Genomic DNA, 12,490 nt, shown 5'->3' on the forward strand with positions numbered 1-12,490 from the left:
TATATATATATTTGTTATTATCAGAGTACCCATTGTCCTGATGAAGCCTATATCATCTGGCTGAAACATCGACACCTTTTTGCTTCAAATGGAGTCCCCTGTTACAATTTTTTTTTAAAAATGTGATTTGTGTCTGATTTACACCATTACAAATATAGACTGGGTTGATGTTTTAACCCCCTGGTGCTTTGCTTTTGGGACTACCATTGTGTTGTGCACTCCATTGTAAATTAAGTGGAGGCACTTACCTGAATTGGGGTATATATATTCTTATATATTTCTTGTATTTAGGGTACATAGAAACGTTTGTTGATATTGTAAATGTGATGTATATTTGTATATGATGTATATGCGATGTTTTGTATATAGACTGTTGGTTGTTGTGTTTCCCTTGATGTCCGCTCATATGTGTGTGTTGATGATTTAACATATATATTTTCTTAATGTTTGATTTTTGATTCACAAGATAATTAACTGTGTCTTGTTGGAGAATAAAAATTGGATTGATCCCTTCGGTACCCTTTGTTGCTACTTTTTCATCCTTGGATGTCTCCTGCTCAGGTACGGGAGGGTTAAGTGGGCAGAACTCCTAACCATTTTTTTGCTAGTCTGTGTGAGCTCCGAGCCGCAGGTCCGTGACCCTGCCAGTTTCTTATGCCATCTCTGGCCCCCGACGCGGGCCCACCTTACTCCTTCCTCGTTGACATATTCTACCAGCCTCCTGCGCAGCCCAGTGGTCACATATGTGTAACTGTGCCCTGGCTTCTGAATGGCAGTGACCCCAAATCTGGCCCAGCAGCCACCGCAACAGACCCCTGATCAGTGAGGCATAGTTCCATGGGCATCTTGCGACATGTGTTGCCACTAACCCTGTTCAACGCCAGCCGGCGACACGTGCTGCCACACACCCTGTTCAAAGCCAGCCGGCGACACATGGATGAGGGACCAGGACTACCCTGCAGACCAGTAGGTCTCACATCCAGCACCTAGTTGCCATTCACTAATGGCAGAGTCCACACCAGTGGACGCACGGAGAGGAGTAAAAGGAAGAAGCGGCTCAGTCCAGACGAAAGTCGGGTCACAGTCACGGAGATGACTGAACACGTGGTGCCACTGAACCTGAACTGCGCAGACAGGTGGGGCCACCAACCTATGTTGGCAACACTCAGTGACTGGCCCATGCTGACAGCTGCCTCCGGCCTACACTGCGGTCCAGTAGGTCACAGTCATGATTCTGCAATGGCGGAGTACATATCAGTGTACTGGTATCATCACAGACTGCATCCCTACTCAGCCACAGTGCCACTAAGTCTGTTCCCTGACATTCATGGACACTCTCTGGTCGAACATAGGTGGCGTCTGAGTCTATGGACTAGGGGGTAGTTTATACCGGATTGGTGGTGGCAACGAGGCTGTTTCATTCCACTCCTCCATTTGCTGCTTCCGGATAAAATCAAACCTTTTGGTGTCTTGCACTGGAGAACACCTTCCACTGTCCCCCAAAACCCTCTGCAACATACACCTTGGACATTGATGGTGACCCGCTCAGTTCGCATGGCCCATCTGACGGCACCGCAAAGCACTGTCCCGTGGCTGGGTGCCTGTGCTGGCAGCAGTGCATCCAGGGCCACCAACTCTGTGCTGGTCAGGTCCGGGACCCCTTCTCTGGAGACATTGGCTGGCTCCTGAGATGTAATCCTTTGGGACATCAATGCCGTTCCTCTGTGGGCTTGCTCTGAATGCAGCCTCCAGGTCCAAATGTGTCCCACCAGGGCTCACACACCAAAGTGAGTCCAGACTGGACCGAAAGAGAGACATCACCGCAGGAGGCACACACCACCACCGCAAGGACTACCTCCAACTGCTATCTGCCAGAGTTGAAACGGCAGTCCTGACAGACTTGAGGAGTTGCTCAGACCAGTCCTGGATGCCACCATCGGCCTGATACCCTGCTCAGCACTCCAGGTGCCAGTGACTCAGTGCACCGCAGGCCATTGTCTGTTGCGAATTGTGTTTTGTGCTGTGGAGCGGTTGTGCAAGTATGTCACCTCAAACAGTGTGGGGGCCCTGAGACATTGATGGGAAAGATGATGCAAGTCTAACACACACCACTATATCAGTGTTAGAAATGGGAATTTCTGGTTGGCTAAGGCTTGCGCCAAAGCCAGGCAGAAACCAACACTCAATCAATCAATCAGGAGTTTGTTAAAGTGCAACTACTCACCCGTAAGGGTCTCAAGGTGCTAGGAGTGGGGGGTGCAGGTTCCATTCCATCAAGGAGGGGGTCTGTCGAAGAGCCAGGTTTTGAGGTTTCTTGCGAAGATGGGGAGCGATGTTGTCTGTCTGAGGTGGAGCGGAAGGGTGTTCCATGATTTGGCCGCGAGGAAGGAGAAGGAGCGGCCTCCCGATCTGGTGTTTCTGGTGCTGGGGACCTCGGCGTAAGAGAGCTGGGCTGATCGTAGGGTCCTTTGGGGTGCGTGGAATTTGAGCCGGCTGTTCAGGTATGCTGGTCCGGTTCCGTGGAGGGCCTTGTGTGCGTGGGTGAGCATCTTAAAGGGGATTCTCGCCTCGACGGGGAGCCAGTGGAGTGTGCGCAGGTGCTGGGAGATGTGGCAGTGTTTTGACAGGTTGAGGACCAGTCTTGCGGCGGCGTTTGGATGTTCTGTAGCTTGCGGATTAGGTTTTTGTTTATTCGGGCGTAGAGTGCGTTGCCGTAGTCGAGTATGCTGGTGACCAGGGCGTGAGTGACTGTCTTTCGGTGTTCGAGGGGGATCCATTTGAAGGTCTTACGAAGGAGGTGGAGGGTGTGGAAGTAGGAAGATGAGACAGAGTTGATCTGGCGGTCCATTTTGAGCTCGGAGTCCAGGATGATTCCCAGGTTGCGTGCGTGGTCTGTGGGGGTTGGCGGGTTTCCGAGGGCAGTGGGCCACCAGGTATCGCTCCATGCGTTGGGGTTTGGGCCCATGATGAGTACTTCTGTTTTGTTGGTGTTTAGTTGTAGGCAGCTGTTTTTCATCCATTTGGCGACGGCTTCCATACCCTCTCGAAAGTTGCGTCCGGCGGTGTTGGGCTCGTTGGATAGGGAGAGGATGAGCTGGGTGTCGTCTGCGTATGACACGATGTTGAGTCCATAGGTACTGACGATGGGGGCAAGTGGAGCCATGTAGACGTTGAAGAGTGTCGGGCTGAGGGAGGAGCCCTGGGGGACTCCGCAGGTGATAGGTGTGGGGTCTGAGAGGAATGGGGATAGTCTGACCCGTTGCTTCCTGCCGGAGAGGAAGGAGCAGATCCAGTCGAGGGCCTTGTCCTGGATTCCTGCATCGTAGAGTCTGCGTATTAGGGTGCGGTGGGAGACTGTGTCGAACGCCGCTGATAGGTCTAGGAGGATGAGGGCTACTGTTTCTCCTTTGTCCAGTAGGGTGCGGATGTCGTCTGTTGCGGCGAGGAGGGCGGTTACCGTACCCTCTCGAAAGATGCGTCTGGCGGTGTTGGGCTCGTTGGATAGGGAGAGGATGAGCTGGGTGTCGTCTGCGTATGACACGATGTTGAGTCCGTAGGTTCTGACGATGGGGGCAAGTGGAGCCATGTAGACGTTGAAGAGTGTCGGGCTGAGGGAGGAGCTCTGGGGGACTCCGCAGGTGGTAGGTGTGGGCTCTGAGAGGAATTGGGGCAGTCTGACCCGTTGCTTCCTGCCAGAGAGGAAGGAGCAGATCCAGTCGAGGGCCTTGTCCTGGATTCCTGCATCGTAGAGTCTGCGTATTAGGGTGTGGTGGGAGACTGTGTCGAACGCCGCTGTTAGGTCTAGGAGGATGAGGGCTACTGTTTATCCTTTGTCCAGTAGGGTGCGGATGTTGTCTGTTGTGGCGAGGAGGGTGGTTTCCGTACTGTGGTTTTTTCTGAAGCTGGATTGGGAGGAGTCGAGGATGTTGTGTTCTTCAATGAAAGTGGATTGACTTCATTGTCTTCAGTGTGTTTTTGGTGGTGAGGGCTGTCCAGTCATCAATCGCTGGTTTCCGGGTGTCGGGGGTGGTTGGTGAGGGTTCAGTGTGTTGGTTGTCTTCGTCGAAGTTGTCGTAGATGCTCTTGATTTTGTGGTGGAAAAAGGTGCTGAGTTTGTCGCAGAGGTCTTGTGAGGGAGGGATGTCGGTAGACTCACTGGTGGGTTGGGCGAACTCCTTGATGATGCTGAAGAGTTCCTTTATGTTGTGTGTGTGGGTGGAGATTCTGTCTTCAATCGCTTTTTTCATCGTTTCTCTGATGAGTTGATGGTGAGCGTTGGTGGCGGCTCTGAAGTTGTTGTGGGCTTCTGTGGATTTGGTGTTTCTCCAGGCCTTTTCGAGGCGGCGGCATGTGCGCCTGGACTCTCGAAGTTTGGTGGTAAACCATCTGGCTTTCTTGGCACGGGTATTGTTGTTTTTCTTGAGGGGGGCTATGGTGTTGGTGCTGTCCGAGATATATCTATGCAGGGTTCGGGCTGTGGTGTTGAGGTCGTTGTTTTCGGCGATGGTTGGGGTGGAGTTGTTGAGTGAGGAGATGAGCTGGTCGTCGGTGATTTTGGTCCAGTTTCTTTGTGGAAGCAGGTGCTGGTGTCTGTGGATGGTGGGTGTTCTGAAGGTGAAGTGGACGCAACGATGGTCGGTCCATGGGAGTTCGGTGGTGTGGCTGAAGGTAATGGAGTTTCCTGTAGTGAAGAGGGGGTCGAGGGTGTGTCCTGCTGAGTGCGTGGGCTCGGTCACGATCTGGCAGAGTCCAATGTTGTGGAGGTTGTCCAGGAGGCATGTGGTGTTGGGGTCCAGTTGATTGTCGAGGTGGAAGTTGAGGTCTCCCAGCAGGGTGTAGTTGGTGGATGCGATGGCCTGCGGAGAGATAATGTCCGTGATGGAGTTGGCGAAGGGTCCGCGGGGTCCAGGGGGCCGGTAGATGAGGGTTCCATGGAGGGTGGCAGTGGGGCTGGCCAGTATCTTGAAGTGAAGGTGTTCCATCAGTTCTGTGAACTAGTCAGGGAGTGTGCTTAGGCGGAGGCTGGATTTGTGGACGATGGCGATTCCTCCTCCTGGGTGGGTGGGGCGGTCCTTACTGTAGATGTTGTATCCTTGGGGGATGGCGATGGCGAAGTCCGGTCCTGAGGTGGACAGGGCCACATGGACCACTGTCAGGAATAAGCACTTGGTATAACTGGCACTTTGTAGGAATAGCACTTAGAACATAGAATAATTGTAGTACCAAAGTGTAGAACACAACCAGTAGCTACTGGTAAAAGGTAGGTACACACTACGCAATCCTACCCACCTTAGGCATGTATCACGCAGGGAAACATGAACTCACTATCATAACGTATACTAGGAAACACAACCTCCTAAGCATAAACACATTTAGAGGTATAAGCAAGAAGCATTGCAAATTATGCATAAATCACATTAGGAAAGTAATCCCATTTGCGCCAAAAATCACATAACTGACCCCAGGCCAACTTGGCCTCTCAGGGGCTCACAGGCCCAATGTCCAGAATGTCTGGGATGGCCGCGCAGGCAGCCAAAGAAGAATGCGGAACAGGCCTAAACGATGCAGCTGCCCACTAAGTGCTGGGCAGCTGGGGAACTGAGCCTTGACCCCAGCATGCCTCCTGGCTCTCCTCTGGGGCTCGAAAACAACTGTGCCCCCAAAATAAAGAGGGAGCCTCGCAGGCTCCGATTCGGCAAATGGTGTAATGCTTTGGTGCCTCGTGGGCTCTAGATACAAAAATGCCCCCAGGAGCCTTGTGGGCTCAAAATACGGCAATGCCCCCGAAACAAGGTGTGAGCCACGTGGGCTCTAAAGGAACGATAATGCCGAGAACAACATTGGAGTTACAGGCTCTAAAACAGAAATGCTGCAAAAACAGTGGAGCCTCGTGGGCTCTAAATTATAAAATGCGGCCACACTGAGGGAATGGCCCGCTGCCAACCGGGGCCGCTCTACCTCCAGAAATGCCCCCGTTAACGTTGAAGTCTTGTGGGCTCGAAACACCAAATGCCCCCAAAATGAAGCTAGCACCACTGGGGGGGACAGGCACCGTCAATGTGCCCCAACGCCCCTCCTCTTCTCAAATGACACGGGCCCCACTCACCGGCTCGGCAGGACTCCTCTGGTCGGCAGTGCGGTTGGGGCTCTCTGTCTCCTGGGTTCCATCCACCGCATGGGAGCCACGCAACACTTGCACTGCATTGCTGGCGGACCCGGGGCTCTCCCTACTTCAAGGGAGACCCTGGCCGCGGGAGGCCATAAGTCGTCCGGCTTCCCTCCTCCTTCTCGGGCAGGCACCGGACTGCAGCCAATCCCAGCGTGGTGGCGGGCGGGCAGAACTTCGCTTTAAAACCGGAAGTCCCGCCCCGCGTCAGGCACTACGGTGCCTGACTTCCTGTTTTCGGCCGAAATGGGCCATGGCTGTGATTTTAGGCATCGTGTTATGAGGGGTGGGCACCATCTGTAAGCAAACAAAAAGTAGAAGCGGGGTAGGCACCCGCTAAGGTTCTCAGATACGGGGTAGCAACCATAAATAATTAAATAAGCGGGGTAGGCACCTGCAGGGGCCACAAAAGGGCAGGAGCGCTTCCCCTCCAGGGAACACAACAGCGCTCTGTCAATAAATGCAAAATAAAGCGCCTACCAGGCGCTGGGGCACAAAAACTACAAAAAGCTCCCAAAGAAGGATCCCCCTAAAGCAAAAAGGGGTCCCAGAGGTCCTGGGCATCAGGATGAGCAATGCAGGGCCCAAGTGGCCAGCACATAGAGCATTCCAGCAAGGAGGCAGCCCCCATGGCGGTCCCTCCTGGGTCCCACCAGCAGCAAGCCCTCTTCTGTTAGGATCCAGGCATCCACGGGCTGGGCAGGGCCCAGGGAGGAAAACCTTCCCCTGCACTCCCCAAACATCAGGAACTACCATGGACAAACATATCCCCCATGCATTCCTATGGGAGGGCAGGCCAATCTCACACATGCACTCAGAGAGCGCACACACTTTACACTGGGACACTGTTTCAAAGTGCACAAAGACCAGTAATCACTATAATGATGTAACATTAAAAGGCAAAAAGTTCAGGGGTGAACCTGCCAGAAGGGCAAAGTCCAACAATCAGCATCAGGAATATGTCGAAGGGACACAATTGGAGACTTTTTTTATCACATGACCATGCTCATCTCTAGTGTCCAAAGCCCAGTGCATTGCAACTCAAGAGACTTCAGTTTGCATTTTGGCTGTCTTCTGGACTTTCTTCGGCTCCCTCCATGTTGCTCAGCAGCTGACTCTATATTGCATGTGTTTTCTGTTTCCGTTGCACTGGTGTCCAATGTTCAAGTGGTTGCCAGCACCAGACATTCCGTGCGGAATGGCTTACACTCACCCACACACATCCAGCACAGGAGTCACAGTACCTGTGGCCCTGCCAATGAAGGGGCCAGCGCATGTGCCCGTAGGTAGTTCCACATGATATCTGTGTTTGTCCCTGTGTTCTTTCAGTATGCATGTGGGCCTTTGGCCATACTGCATTATATTGTGCTGTGCACATCGGATGCAGACATGTCACTGCAGGCAGCGAGTTGGAGCTTAGACATGTAGCTTAGCCGTAACCCACTCAATTCGTTAGGGGAGTAGCCAGGGCCATCGTACGCAGAGCCAACATGGGTGTGTGACTCCTATTTGTGCGCCCCCGGGCGCGGTTCTGTACTGTAAATGTGCATCTGCATGTGTCTCTATTGCAGTGTGGGTCTCCTTAGTAGGGTGTGGGTAGGTAATGAAGGGTGATGGACCCCTACGTATGTGTCCTGGTTTGCATTCCATGGGTTTGGATCCACCTGTTGGACCACCTCCTTTTGGAATTGGGGTGCCATGTGTGGGTGGGTGAAATGTTGTGAGCCAGCTGTGCCTGCAGGTGCTTCCTGCTGTGTGGTGTGTTGCAGGCTCGTTGTTCCCCCCTGAGTAGCTTGGCTGGCTGGGTCCTGGTGGGGGGGTTGTGTGAGATATCCATGGGTTGCTGTAGGGTGTCGGTGTCGATTGTGTGGTGGTCCTCTCCGGCATAACTGATGTATTGTATTCTGTGCTCTGCTGAAGGTGTTATGTGCCCCCCTGCTTTGTGAAGGGTTGTGTTTTGACTTTGTGTTGACATATAAGTTGGCATATTGTGCTGGTTTGCATGCAGACTGTATGGCAATGTACATTGTGACTGTTTGGGGGTACAAGATTCTCCTGCGTGATAGTGTACATTTGGTCTACTTAACGGATATGAGGTCGTACGTGTACATTTCCATTTCACAGTTTCCGGCTCTGTCAGATGTAGTGGGCATGTTTCTGTGCATGTGCATAGATTGTTGTGTCCTCTGTTTGGCAGTGTCGGCTATGCATATTGTCGTCAATGTGGGTGTGCTGTTCTTGCTATGTGTGTGCGTTGCAGTGTTCCAAGGGGATCTTGGAGATGATCCTGGGCATCGGGCAACGAGGGGTCGGCACCCGCAATAAGAATACAAAAAGTAGAAGGGGGTGGGCACCCGCTGAGGCTCTCAGAAACGGGGGTGGCACCCGTAAATAATTAAATCAATGGGGTAGGCACCCGCAGGGGCCACAAAAGGGCAGGAGCGCCTCCCCACCCAGGGAACATGACAGCGCTCTGACAATAAATGAAAAATAAAGCGCCTGCAGTAGCAGGCCTCAGCCAGACCCACTAGTGCAAGGGGTTCGCCCTTCTCTGCGCAAAGTCCTCAGACCAATAGGAAGAATTTGGTACAGAAACTGGAATAGAAAAAGTAATATTTATCATACCTCATGAGGTGGTGCTACGGTTCAAACAGTACCCTTCGGTATTGCAAGAAGTAGCACCACGAGCCAAGAAAGCATTGTTTATTTATACCCTCATAGGGGCTCAAAAGAAGGCTGTATAAACACAAGAGCACAGTTTATGTACATATAAGGTAGTATTGAGAGGCCCGATCGATCAGTGGGAGGAGTTAACAGTTTTGGGGGTTGACAAACACATTCCTATCTGGACCTAATCACTAACAGATGTGGACCCTATTTGACATGCGCAAAATTGAGGGATGCTGAATATAACTTGTTGCCGGGCAGATTTTAAGAGCCGTGGACAGGAAGATAGGACAAAGCACCTGGTCAGCACGAGGCAGCATGTAGCAGACAAGATGGCTGCCGCAAATACAAAATGGAGTCTGCTAAATTTCAAGATAACGGCCAGAACTAAGATGTCTTCTGCTAATGGTTAATCTAAATACTGTCAAATTACAACAGATGACCCTTTCAGCATTAGCTGAAGACATTTGCTCTTCTAGGATAATCTAAATATTCATCTTGTATATCTATTCGCATCATGTCAGCTACTTCTTTATCTAATACATGTTGCGCTTTCATTTTCACAATATTCTTCCTGGTTGGCATACAGGCAGTAATGCACATAGAACATAGCATTGGACCACAATGGATACACATACAACAGGTGAAAATCACTGCAATTGCGATACATAGAACAGTCAGTAGTTTCCAACCCCAAGCAGAGACTAGAGCCCAAAACCATCCAGTAAAATACCAAGTGCCATTCTTTATGTGAATATCTGTAGCTATCTTATGTAGTTTAAAAAGTGCATCATACACTGAAGGCGAATTGTCAGGGATAAACACACAACAACTACTACCAATAATTTTACATGCTCCTCCTCGATCTGCTAGCATCACATCTAGAACCATCCGGTTTTGGAGCGCTACAATTCTAGCAACTTGTAGTTCTTCAGTAATATTTCCTAGCGCTATAGCAGTCTGATTAGTGACAGCTTCTACAACCCTAGTTAACCGTCTCATTTTCCTGATATGCAGTGCAGCGCCCACAAAAGAGAACAGACCCAGATTAAAATCAACATATTGCTGTAGACTAGTGTCTGTCTGGTATACTTCATCGGTGCTTATGGTCCTCTTGCTTCGATATAATAAAACATTTTTATACAGTTTAAAATCTCGATAATATGATGCAGGTGCCAAGAAAACAGGGGGTAACAAGAAAGATACATAACATACACCTGACCACCCAACTGGTAGTCGATAGTATCCATTACTGCCACATACTAGATATGTGTTATGTGAAGCTAAAAAATAACTGTTATTCGCTCCATCTATTTTTAATACAGTAATACAATCACTGACTCCAACTGGGATATGTCCAATGCTTTGTACACAAAGGTCTGCTTTAGGCATTGTAACAGTAATAACAAATCGTTCACTTTTGGCAAAGTCTCTTGTGTGGGTGAAGACATATGGCGTAGAGAAATTGTCCGGTCGGTATTCCTCCCATTCCCATATAGTTCCATTGGCTTGAGGATACCCATCTTTGTCCTGGTAACACTCTTTATTCAAACGCAAAAGAAGTCCACCTACTGCAGGTTTCCTAGTTGAAAACAATAAGGTGTACCAGGCTCTACAAGAGCCATTGTGCGAGAAAGGAAGTGGAATAAAAGGCGTTCCTCCTTTCTTCTGATGCGCTGGAATCATCCCACATACGCAACAGTTAGTGGTGTTCGTAGCATCATGGGCATGGTGAAGCATCTGAACAAAAGTGTTATTGAGAAACGACTGGCGGTGTTTCTGTTCATGATATGGAAGAGTAAAATGCTGGTGCTCCTCTGGGACTGGAGTAGTAGCAACAAACAACTCACGAGCAGGAATCATCGCTTCAACCGACCAAGTAATCAGTGCTATTACTGTCAAAGCAGCAAAAAACTGCTATAGCACCAACAATGTTCCTTTGTTTATTCATTTCAGCAACAAAATCAATTCTCTCTCAAAACGAAATCAAAAATAATCGTAGGAGCTCTTCTCCCGTGGGTAGACGTTGGTTTCCAATAAACAAAAAAAGAGAGGTTAAAGTATCTTACAAGCCACCTAGATGGAGCGAAACGACTAGTAGAATTCACACCCTATTTGGGTTCGAAAAGAAAGCCCTCACACACCGACCTGGTCAGTGTCATGCTTCATCATCGGGCCCCACCAAAGAGACCTAGTGCCTCTTTGGTGTGCTGCGACGCCAGGAGACTGCGGAGCTGGTTGTGTGAAATGGGCGTGTTGTGAGGTTAAATTAAAATTAAAAAGTGTCTAAAGGGTATCTAAAAAAGTTTAATAATGATCCCTAGGACACGAGTAAAAGGTTCTATGTGTCTGAATTTTAATGCCAAAGCTTGTCCTTTCTCTGTAGTCAAGATCTCTCGATGATCGGTCAACACAGCAGGTTCCATCAAGGTCAACAATACCTTGCGACAATGGGTACTATGCAGCCATTTTTTCTTGTTTGTGACTCGAACCGCTGTTCTTGTGGCAAGGAGCACCTGTTCTGGTCCACGCCACCTCGGCTCCAGGCTGCTTGACCTCTCAAATACCTTGATCATAACGTGGTGACCAGGTCGAGTGCATGGCTTTCACCTGTAGATCTGTCAGGGAGTGCTTCTCAAACCTGTTGATGAATAGAAACCAAGCGATCAGCTAATTGTGCCAAATAGTCATTGATTAAGACACAAGGTACATCATACACCGAACTTGGTTTCGGAACTTCCCAAATATTCATAGGCCTCCCAAATACCACCTCATAGGGAGTGAGGCCTGTTCGCGAATGCGGTACTGATCTAATAGACAACAATGCCAGAGGCAACGCATCCGGCCAAGTCAAAGATGTGGAAGCCTGAATCTTCACTATTTACAACTTCAGAGTAGCATTATACCTTTCCACCAATCCTGCTGATTGTGGATGGAACACTGCATGGAACTTCTGTTTAATTCCTAATCCTTTTTAGGACATGTTTGATAACTTCCCCAACAAAATGAGGTCCGTTATCATTCCGTAAGACTTTGCAAACACCAAATCTCGGGAAGAATTCCTTCAGCAACACTTTTGCAGTAGTAATAGCATTATTGTCCTTCTTGGGGTATGCCTCGATCCATTTACTGTAGGCACAGACCACCACTAATGTATAAGGCCTGGTATTGTGAGTTACCAGGACACCAGTACGCACTACTTAAATGCAATTTTTTGACATTAATACATTCTTTTTATTCAAACAAGCAATAATAAAACTATCGTTTTTGTTCACTTTGATATTTCCATTAGAAAGAACATTACACTCTACTTTCACAGAAATGCATACATATTACATGGTTCGTACAACTCAAATCATAACGGTTAATCTACACCCAATGCATTTCGGGGCAGGTGCCCCTTCGTCAGGGGTCTGTGTATAAAAAAAGAAAAAAGGAAAAAAGGAAGAAAAGAAAAAAAGAAATCTCATTACTCTTGATGCAGGAAAAAACTGAATTCTTGAATACTAACTTTCTGTGTTCAAATGTTTTCTTACCACGAGTATGCTGGAATAGTAAATTCCAATATAACTGCATGAATTTGAGTAACCTGGATGAGGGAAAACGATATTGGGTTCGTTTTAGTATACCCATTTAATAAAATAGATATTGACTACT

Source organism: Lissotriton vulgaris, chromosome 3_1 (genome assembly GCF_964263255.1).
Source record: "Lissotriton vulgaris chromosome 3_1, aLisVul1.2, whole genome shotgun sequence".
In the NCBI taxonomy this organism is placed as follows: Eukaryota; Metazoa; Chordata; class Amphibia; order Caudata; family Salamandridae; genus Lissotriton; species Lissotriton vulgaris.